The 10,857-nt window shown below is 40.2% G+C and overlaps 1 pseudogene; it reads right to left on the reverse strand.

Moving 5' to 3' along the window:
* Positions 1–8,725: 8,725 nt before the first annotated feature.
* On the reverse strand, positions 8,726–10,014 carry LOC103226477 (histone-binding protein RBBP4 pseudogene; annotated as a pseudogene).
* Positions 10,015–10,857: the final 843 nt, after the last annotated feature.

Raw genomic sequence — 10,857 nt, forward strand, 5'->3', positions numbered from 1 at the left:
CTCAGCCATGAAGTTCTTTGAGTTGAAGGCATTAGAACAAAACACCCACACCTGTCTCATCCCCACACAGACGTACACTCCACTCATAGAATAGGAAAAAACATGCTCCATTTCAAGAAGAACAACCTGCAGTGTCAGCCACATGGACAGAGAGAAAAGTTATTCTGTGATTAGTGTGTATATTGAAAGAGCAAATTTCTATTAAGATATAATTTGTAAAGGCAATTTTTTTTTTTTTTTTTTTTTTTTTTTTTTTTTTTGAGACGGAGTCTTGCTCTGTCGCCCAGGGTGGAGTGCAGTGGCTGGATCTCAGCTCGCTGCAAGCTCTGCCTCCTGGGTTTACGCCATTCTCCTGCCTCAGCCTCCTGAGTAGCTGGGACTACAGGCGCCCGCCACTACGCCCGGCTAGTTTTTTTTTGTATTTTTAGTAGAGACGGGGTTTCACCGTGTTAGCCAGGATGGTCTCGATCTCCTGACCTCGTGATCCGCCCGTCTCAGCCTCCCAAAGTGCTGGGATTACAGGCTTGAGCCACCGTGCCAGGCTGTAAAGGCAATTATTAAAGAGGAAATCATGGAAAGTCAAGAGCAGAGAATGAGGACATGCCTGATGTTTGGAGGGAAAGTTTCTTGACCTGAAACCATTTGACGTGTTTGCTCTGAACGGAGGGAATGAACAAGGAAGAAATGAAAGGAAGAGAAAATAAGGAAGGAAGTAAACATCAACGGAGTAACTCTTCATGCCAGGCATTTTGCAAATATCGTCGTGTAACACTGGGTCCATTAAGGCTGAACTGAGCACACACCACCCTGAGTCGCCAGCCTGCAAAAAGAGTGTGAACTGCCAAAGAGGGGAGTAGCCTTACACAGCACAACAGGAGGAGGAATTGGTCCAGATGAATGTTAAAATCTTCTGATATTAGAAATTTAGTTATATGTAAAGTTTTGGTTATAATCTTGCTATTGACACATACAAGAAAACGTTCGGTTACTATTTCACTGTTTCACCGTTTAGAGGCCAAATGAAAATTTTAGTCTTGGTAATAACATTTTTAGAAACAGAGAAAGGTTGAATAACCCTTGTTAAACCAAATACAAAAAGAAAAAAAATGCAAAAAAAAAATCATTAGATTCCTGAAAGAATGGATAACAGATTTTCCAAGAACAAATTTTAGTCCCATTAATTCCCATGAAGTTTACTTGAAAATTGCTTAGCATTTTTTAGCCCTGCTAATATATTCCCAGAAGGAAGTCATAAATTATATTTGCACAAAAAGATTCTGTCCCAAACAAAGTTTGGTGGAATTTTTTCCTGGCTAAAGATTTTTACGTTTACTTAATGAAGAAAAACCCAGAAATTAAAAACCCATTCAATATAAGGCATAGTTTGCTATGTAACAAATTAAAACACTATTCAAGAATGGCTGCAAACCATTTTCTCCCTTTAAAGGGGGTTTCAAGAGAGAGATCCCTGTCTATTTCTGCCAAAATTCAACCTTCCAGAGTAGATGAAATGGGTATGCGTCACCTCTTAAAGTCCTTGAGTGGGATGTTTTTTGCGTGAGTGGGCTACACACTACACCAGAGCATATGTGAAGTGTCTGTCACTTAGCGTGAGCTGATATTCACATTTTGTTCTTTCTTTTGTTTTATTTTCCTTCCCTCTTTCTTATCTTTCCTTCCTGCCCATTAGAGCTAGACTTATTTATGACAGTATTTCAGGAATCCAGAGGTTCTCTCCAGGCTCCTACAGTCTTCCCAACCTCCTCTCATCAGTCTCAAATGCATTTAAGAGAATACAAACCGGAAAATTCCAATTTTTTTTCCATTCTGTCACCCAGGTTGGAGTGTAGTGGTGTTATCTCAGCTCACTGCAGCCTCGACCTGCCATGCTCAATCAATCCTCCCATCTCAGCCTCCCCAGTACCTGGGACTACAGGTGCACACCACCATGCCTCGCTAATTTTCATATTTTTTGTAGAGATGGGGTTTCACTATGTTGCCCAGGCTGGTCTGAAAACCCTAGGCTCAAGCAATCCTCCTGCCTTGGCCTCCCAAAGTGCTGGGATTACAGCACTTGTAATGGAGCCACTGCACCTGGCCAAAATTCCGTATTTGAAGATTAAAATGCAAGTAACTAGATGCTGTGGTATTAATGCTTGTGTCCCCAAATTCACATGTTGAAACCATATCCCCAGTTGTGAGGGTATTTGGAACTGGGGCCTTTGGTAGGTGATGAGATCATGGGGACAGATTCCTCACGGACGGGATTAGTGCCCTTATGAAAGAAACCCCAGAGATTCCTTGCCCTTTCTGCCATGTGAGGAAACAATGAGGAGATGACCATCGGTGAGGAGAACAGACATTGAGCTTGCTGGTGCCTTGCTGTGAGACTTCCTAGCTTCCAGAACTGTGAGAAATAAGTATTTGTAGTTTATAAGCCACCCATTTCTGGTATTTTGTTATAGCAGCCTAAATGGACCAAGACACTAAGATCAAGAGCAGAATGATGGAATAATTAAGTGTACAGCATAGTGCTTAGGATATAGCATTCTATCAGACAGCTATTGGGGTATATAACAAACAACCCCAAAATTCACTGGCATGACAGCAATAAGCTTTTATTCTCATAATTACAGGTCGAGAGCTGCCTAGGGTGAAAACGTCAAGTTGCAGGTGTATAGGGAAGCTGACGAGGCTCTGACACATGATTTTTTGTTTGTTTGTTTTGTTTTGCTTTTGTTTTTTTGTTTTTTGAGATGGAGTCTTGCTATGTCACCCAGGCTGGAGTGCAGTGGCGCTATCTCGGCTCACTGCAAGCTCTGCCTCCGGGGTTCACACCATTCTCCTGCCTCAGCCTCCCGAGTAGCTGGGACTACAGGCACCCGCCACCATGCCCACCTAATATTTTTGTATTTTTAGTAGAGACGGGGTGACCCACGTATGTTTTTATCCTAGGACCAGCAGGGTCCCTGGGGTGTGTTCTTCTCGGGGCAATGACACAAGCACCACCACAGAAGTACCTTTCAAGTATTTGCTTGTTATGTCCACTACCACCCTATTGGCTCGAGCAAATCATTTGACCAAGTCCAGTATCAATGGGACAGAGAAGTGGGAGGGGAAAAGGAGTATCTGCTAAACGATCATGCGAACTATTACAAATTATTATCTTGTTTATATTTATTAATATCCTCTTCATATGCAAAACTCATTCATCCCCCAGCCAAAGACCCACCAAAGACTTATCTAATCATAGCCTCATGTTTTAGGATCTTGTGATTTACATCAGGTCTGAATGTAATTCGTCTTAATCCAGAGACCTCTTAATTAAAGGAAAAGTTATCTGTCCAACACAAACTGAACATACAAAGGTGGAATAGGAATAGGATAAAAGTAAAAATACTCCCATTAGAAAAAGGGGAAGTATGGGAGTCACACAACAGTGATTGCCTTGTAGATAAGGTGAAATCCTGCTGGTGAAATGTTGCCAGATACCCTCCTCTGAGGGTAGGAAATGTTTCTTGATGCCACCCTGCTTCTGCTCCTTGAAGTGATTTCGCTGGTTTCCACAGCTCTGCCTTCTGGAATTTTCTTCCTTTTCCATCATTCTCCTTGGCCACCTCAGGAGATAGCACTGGAGAATACACCATTTTTGGATATTGAGCAGTTTTCCCAGCTCAATCCCTGCCTGAGGAAAGCTGGGATTCCTGAGATTTTTTCATATCTCAAATGATTTCAGTCTTTTAGGACAGCCTGGCAATGCTTCCTCTAATACAGCTTTTTCCAAAGCATTGTAAGTTCCAAACATGGTAGGCCCCAAAAGCCATACTCATACTTACTTTTGAGATGTCTGTCTCTAGACACTTAATCACAGATACTTTGGAGGTTTCCAGGTTCTATAAAATCAAGATTTTAATCTTTCTAGAAATCCTTTTGTGTACATAAAAGGATTTAGTAGGCACCTTAATTGTTTCAAAAGCCTTGGCTTAAAGGCCTTTCGACCAGTTTTGACTTAGTCGTTAGCCTTACCCTTAGCCTTGACCCTGAGTGTCTTTTTTAGCAATAACCTAAATTTGTTCTTTTCTCTGACACTATATCACAATGACCACATTGCTTTGTGAGGAACAGTTTTATTTTCTGTTTCTATTCCCACTGCCATATATAATTTCAACATATTTATTAAACAGAACCTGATTTCTGATAGTAAGGGATGACCATCTTTTCTATCATTCTTACAAAGAATAACACTGAGAGCATATGGATCCCTCCAAATTGTAGATATTGATCTTTTGAATGTCTTCTCAAACATGGTTAGAACGAAGGTAACATGTAGGGAATTCACAAAGTAAGAGTCAGAAATCCAGCAATAAGAGAAAATTAATGATTGCAGTTCAGGCAAAACACCTATTCTTGGTTTTGGTCTTCCCAATGCAATAGAGAAGCCTAATAAAGAGCTTCAGAAAATGTTCGTGGACTAATTCACTGCAACACAGTGAGCATTATTGATGACTGAGAACAATCATTAATGGTTATACCTGGGACCTTGGTGTGAAGAGAGCAATTAACAGTCACTCAATTAAAAAAATATGAAGGAAATGAATGTCCGTAATGATTCATAATGAATGCCACACAATTATGTGAAACAATACTTTCTTACAGAATCACTGGGGGCCAGAAAATTTCTCAGTGTCATCCAGCAGAACTTCCTGTCTTGACACATTAAACTAAAATATAAAGCTAAATAGAATTACATAAAGTCATGCTTTTCATCCTGTCTTTGCCATTCTTGGCACCCAGAAGTGGCTTCTAGTTTCCTCTCAAATAAGATAAAATATCTAGTCATAAATACCCCACGCACCAACCCCATACAACTACGAATATTTCCTGAGTATACTTTTGATGATTTCTCAGTTCCTTGTGGCCTCTTATAGCCCTTCATTTTCTCTGACTTGAATATGATAGCTGTGCTGCTCCATCATCCTTAGTTCTTACTTCCTTGTCTTTCAAAGCCTTGTTTCAATGCCACTTTCTCCATAAAGCCTTTCCTAATGAACCTGCTCAGAATTGTTACTACCTTTTCATAGCCCTTTGTTTATTCTTCCTTTGGGAATAATAATAACCCCCCAACCCTTACTAGAGTCTGCTATGTCTAAGTCTATTGCCCCCCTGGATAGTGAGATTCACAAGGTAGCAAACGGGCCTTATCCCACTTTGCCTCTTGCACATGGTATTCATTGTTCTAAATTATGTATAATTCAAGACTTCTAGCATATGAATCATTTATAAAATGATTTTGATTTACCAATATGATCAGACTCCAATTAGACAAACATAAGCTATCATCCTATTGACCTAACTCAATCCTTTATTTTTCTAAGTTTTAGTTCTACAGTCAATCTAATGCTTCCCAAGCCCTTCAAAACAAACTTCCTATATAATTTGAAGCCAAATTTATGTTCATACATTTGGAATTCTGTTAGCAATCGTAATTGTACTGACTCTAATGTATTCACTAGATCATTATGAAAATAGGGAACTGCAGATAGGCTCATATGCACACAGGTAGAAGGTTTTTCAACATTTATAAACTAATGTTTCAGAAAAGATGCTTAAAACCTAATGATGGAAACAATCAAATACAGAAGAGCAATTCCTGAAGATTTATTTGATTGCTATCTGGCAACTTAAGCATATTTTTTATGAAGCCAAAGATGAATAAGACTGGCTTGGAAATCACTGAACCTAAGAGTTAATTGAGTATGCATGTACTTTGTAAAGGTCAGGTGATATGAACAAACAAGTTTTCTGAGAAAACTTTGATGTAAAAACTGAAGTTGAAAGCTCCAGTTCACCACTCCATATATTGTATTTGGCCTCTCAAAGATGCGAGTAAGTTAATAATTGTACAGGGAGGTTCTCAAGATTTTATTGGTGGTGATCTCCACTGAGAAATGAGAAAAGGAAAGTTGGAATCAGCCTAATTATGGAGAAGAATTTTCTAAAAGAATTGATGCAATTACTTCACCACGAAAGATGCAAAAGGCAAGGGAAGGTCATATTAAACATATTTTATTCCGGATATTGAGTTTGTTTTTGTTTAAAATACATGGTGAACCTCAGATAGTTTGGAACAATGAGCACAAACTAGTCATAATGTTGAGCACAAGGTACCTAAGTCTTTGTCCTCCTCAACAAGATAAATCAGTTGAATCTTCTTTTCCCTGAGTAACTCTTAAGAATGAATAAACTATTGAGAGATAAACCCACATGTCTGATATTCAGAAGCTGAGAAGGTGAGCTTTTTAGAAGATTGAAGGCTGAATTTATTGCAATTAACATGCTATATACATGTGTCCAGAAACCCAGCTCTGCTCCTCTATGTCCCTCCCTTTCCCTCATGAACAGGATCCTTGGCACCTACTGCTGCTGAGTCTCAGTCAAGGAGGTACTTTTAAGCCTGCATCCTTCGCTAGCCTCATTCATTCCAGTGGAAACTGCCTTGAATGCAGAGTGTCTGGCCATGGGCCAGAGAGTGAAGGCAGGCAGTTTCTGCCACTATTTACCAAATAAGTCTCTATTTCTTTTTTATTTTTTAAGTGCCTAGAATTGAATGCTCAGTTCTATTGCTACATCTGAGTGAGTAAGGAAGAAGCTACAAAACTCTGGCTAGATCAGCGGAGGTACTCCTAACAATAATTAACTTAATGAAAGTGGAATGGGTGTATATTGTTAATTGGTATAAATGCATATTTCTTTCTCTAAGGTACTTTTGTTATAACATAAATGCATTTTTTTTTTTTTTTTTTTTGAGACCGAGTCTAGCTCTGTCGCTAGGCTGGAGTGCAGTGCTGTGTGTCACCATGCCCAGCTAATTTTAAATGCATATTTTAAATCAGCTTTTCCTGTTAGCTGTTATTGGTTTCAAATCTTTCTCATTGCATTCAAGTTATCATCTGACATTTTCCTGTAAATCTCTGCTCAATACACATTTTATCATGGATCTGTTCCAGAGAAACTATCAGGTACCTGAATAATTGTATGTTCTATATCTTTGGTCCTGGTATGTTAACAATTGGTTTTCTTTATCTCCACTATGTACCCTTCAAGACTGAAAACTGTGGTTTCCTCTTTCTTTGGTGATTCTGAAGCATTTCTTTGTTTGGTAGGGTCCTCCACTCTTCTCATACCCAAAGGAAAGAACAACTATTGAATGGGTTGCTTACGACCATTCTTTTTCACAACCGAACTATCTCCAAATCCTACTGATTCTGCTTCAGCATGATTTCCCCTTCTCCTCCTTCATTGCCACCACCCCCGTACTCTGTGTGTATTTCCCTGATGCTTCCTACCTCTCCTTGCTAATTCCAACATAATTGTTCTGATCCATTACCACCCTGCTGGCACTATCATTCCAAAACACAGGCATGATTTTGCTTTTCTGCATTTAAAAGCCTTTGATTTTTTTCATTTCTTCAAAATTAAATTGAGTAGAGTACTTTGCACACTGGGCAAAACTATTCTTAACTTTCCTCTATCTGTGGACCTTCATCTCTTGCCACTTCTCCCCATGTGTCCTTCTCTCTCATCACCTGAAGTTACTCCCAGTTTCCTAAAACATACTGCTTTTGTTCATGTTGTTCCTGCTTCCTGATGCCCTGTGACCATTTACAGAAACCCCACATCTATATATGGAGTTACTCTACATTCTACAAGACCCTCTGTAACAGGATGTTTTCCCCAGAGGCATTCACGGATGTGCCCTGCACTGTCTTTATTCTATGTTAGCATCTTTCTATTAATCTTTTTTTTTTATGTAGAAAAGCAATTTATTCCATTTTAAGCACTTACACAGTTAGTCATGGAGAATAACAGGCCTGCTGGTGAAACAGGTCACCCAAAATGGAGATGGCATCAAACTAGTGGTCAAGGGCTAACTCCTAAAAAGGGCAACTCTTATCAAGGATTAATTTAATTTTTAAAACAAGTATAAGTTATTGATTCACTCTTCTCAACTTGACAGTCTGCCTGTGGTGTAACTGTCAGGTAAAAACTTACATCTTTAGAACTTGGTGGTCCCAAGTTAAAAAACAACAACAACAACAACATCAAAACACACCATTTCACACACAGGAAAGAAACAACATGAAAACAGCTCAAGAAATACACTAATGAACAAAAACATATGAATATATGGGGAAAGAGGAACGTGTAGTTTTGACTTAACTGAGGAAACTAGAGGAAACTGGTCTACGTGTGATAATGTGCATCCTGGAAAGTCAGGTGTCAAGATTTTTTAGTAGGAATCTATATGACTTGAATCTCCCCATTTCCTGAATAAAAGTGACATCTTTCAGTATTTATACTTCATGGCTCAGACACCTACCTCATTTGGCTCTATTCCTTACTCACTCTAGCCTTTACTTAAATGAGTCTGAAAAACTTGGGGATATACAGCATAGGAAGAAAAATAATCACACATAATATTTCCCCTTCTGTAGCTACTTTAGATCTGAGTTACTAGAAAATTCCTGAAGAAAATTTCAACGTAAGTCTGTGGCTTTGCTGAATCAAGCCCCCCCATTAATATTTAGAAAACACCCACTGTTTGGGCTAATAGCATTGTTGGTGGTACCTATTATATAGAGGGATAGCTGAACAAAGTCTGTCTCAAAACCAGTGTTAAATCACTCTCAGGGTTGAGAAGAAAAAAGGTGAGTCTAAAATCACAAGAAGTAAAGACATATCTAGGACCCTTGTCCTTCTGGATCCATGCTTCCTTCAGGGTCTTCATCATTATAAATGGTCTATGCCATTTGCCACACTTGCATGATATTGTCTTCTGATACAGAACAAATCACCCAAGGTTCATTGGGATTCCAGGAGAAATCAGATATCTTGGCAATGTGACCACCATGAATAAACAACAACTCTGGTGGCCCGTCTTCTGCATCTTCTGGGGATTGTTCCTCTCCAATTTTACTTAAATCCCATTCAGTCTGTGATCACTACCACTGGAAGCCAAAATAGTCTCATTGTGAGGTAACCACTGAACCTGGAATATTTCATCCTTATGTGACTCAAAGGAATGCAACTTAAGTATCAGATTTCTCAGATGCCACAAGGCAACAGTCTTGTCAGCTGATCCTGTGGCAAAAATGAACTCACTATAAGGATTGAAAGAAAGGCAGTTCACTTCAGCAGTGTGAGTGTCAACTGAGTGACTTGGTTTGGAAGTAGTGTTCGAACGAGTATCCCAAATCATAAGTTTCTGATCATGAGCAACTGACCCAAACAGAGACTCATGGAGCAGGTGCCAGGAAACATCTTCTACTACTGCCGTATGCCCTGTAAAGACGGTCTTCGCATCCACCACTTTTCCCTCCTTTGGAACGGCACTGATGTCCCACAGGCAGATGGGGTGGTCATCTGAAGCACTAAGTGCATGCCCACTGAGCTTTGGGTTCCAAGAAAGCCCATAGCCTTCCTTTTGATGTCCACGGAGACGCAAGTCTGGGTTGCACTCTCCAGAAGGATCTGGTTTAGAAGGATGTTTTGTATAGTCAAAGATAAGAACGTCACTGGAAGGAGTCTTTGTTGCGATGATACAAGGGTTCTGGGGCATATAACAGGCCCTGTTTACTTCTCCTTCATGGTTGATCTTGATTTCTATTTCAATTTTTCCACTAACTGAACCCAAACCTTCAAATTGTCCTTTCTCACTGTCGTAGTGTGACGCATCAAACTGAGCATCATCATTAGGGAGTTGCGCACTGCTAAAACAAGATGGTTTTGTTCATCCGATGTGTGTGTCCCCAGGACAAGTGGATGAATGCTGAAATCTTTCCCTTCTGGTCTGGTTACATCTGGAAGCCACTGGGCAGTTAGGCTGGGCCACTCCAGAGCATGGGTCATCACCAAATCATAAAGAAAATGGGTGTTCTTTTTCCATATTTTGTATTCCTCGTTGATCACTAGTTCTTCCACTGCGTCATCGAACGCTGCTTCCTTGTAGGCCATGGCGGACCGACGAGCCAGGGGAATCCTGGGGTTGAGCATTGCAGGAGGGGCGGGGAGGCAGCAGGACTGCTCTGTGCGCACGGCCTTTATTCCTTTCTATTAATCTTAAATGTAATATGTTCTAAACATGAACATGTGTTAGTGCAACGTAAACTGATTCGTTTAATCAAATTCCGGATTCCTTTAACTAGGTGAACAGGAATGATAATGGGCCAAGGGATTTCCAAAGAACACTTTATGGACAAATATTTATTTGGCCAGACTGTTATTTTATTAAGGATTTACCATATGCCAAGCATTGTGGGGAGCAGGTAAGGAATAAAGAGTTGAACAAGACAGTTTCCTCATGAAATTTACATTCTGAAGAGAAGGGTGGTGGGGCAGAAAGAAATTTTAAAATAACCATCTGATATTAGCGAGAGATAGGAAAAAAAAAGATAAAACAGTGTAACAGGAAGAGTGGCAGAGCATTCAGGAAAGGCCTCTGGAGTGGTAACATATGAGCACAGAGCTAAACCAAGTGGGAGTCTCACCAGGCATGTGAAGTCCCAGGAAAGTTTAAGTGCAAAGGCCCTGTGGCAGGAATGAGTGCGCTGTGTTCATGGACCAATTAGCAGGCCTGTCCAGCTGAAGCAAAGTAAGTGAGAGGAGAGTGGTGGAAGAGAAGGCAAGAGGTGAAGGATAGAGGGTACATCTGGAAGGCCCAGGTACAGGGTCATAAAGACCATAAAGACCAGGTCATAAAGACCATGATCCCAAATTGGGTAGGGAGGACTGGAACTATTAGTGACTTCACTCTCTCTGCTTCAGACCTGTGACTTTCTAGGCCTTCCCAAAGACAAG

The sequence above is a fragment of the Chlorocebus sabaeus genome, chromosome 21 (genome assembly GCF_047675955.1).
Source record: "Chlorocebus sabaeus isolate Y175 chromosome 21, mChlSab1.0.hap1, whole genome shotgun sequence".
NCBI classification, from domain to species: domain Eukaryota; kingdom Metazoa; phylum Chordata; class Mammalia; order Primates; family Cercopithecidae; genus Chlorocebus; species Chlorocebus sabaeus.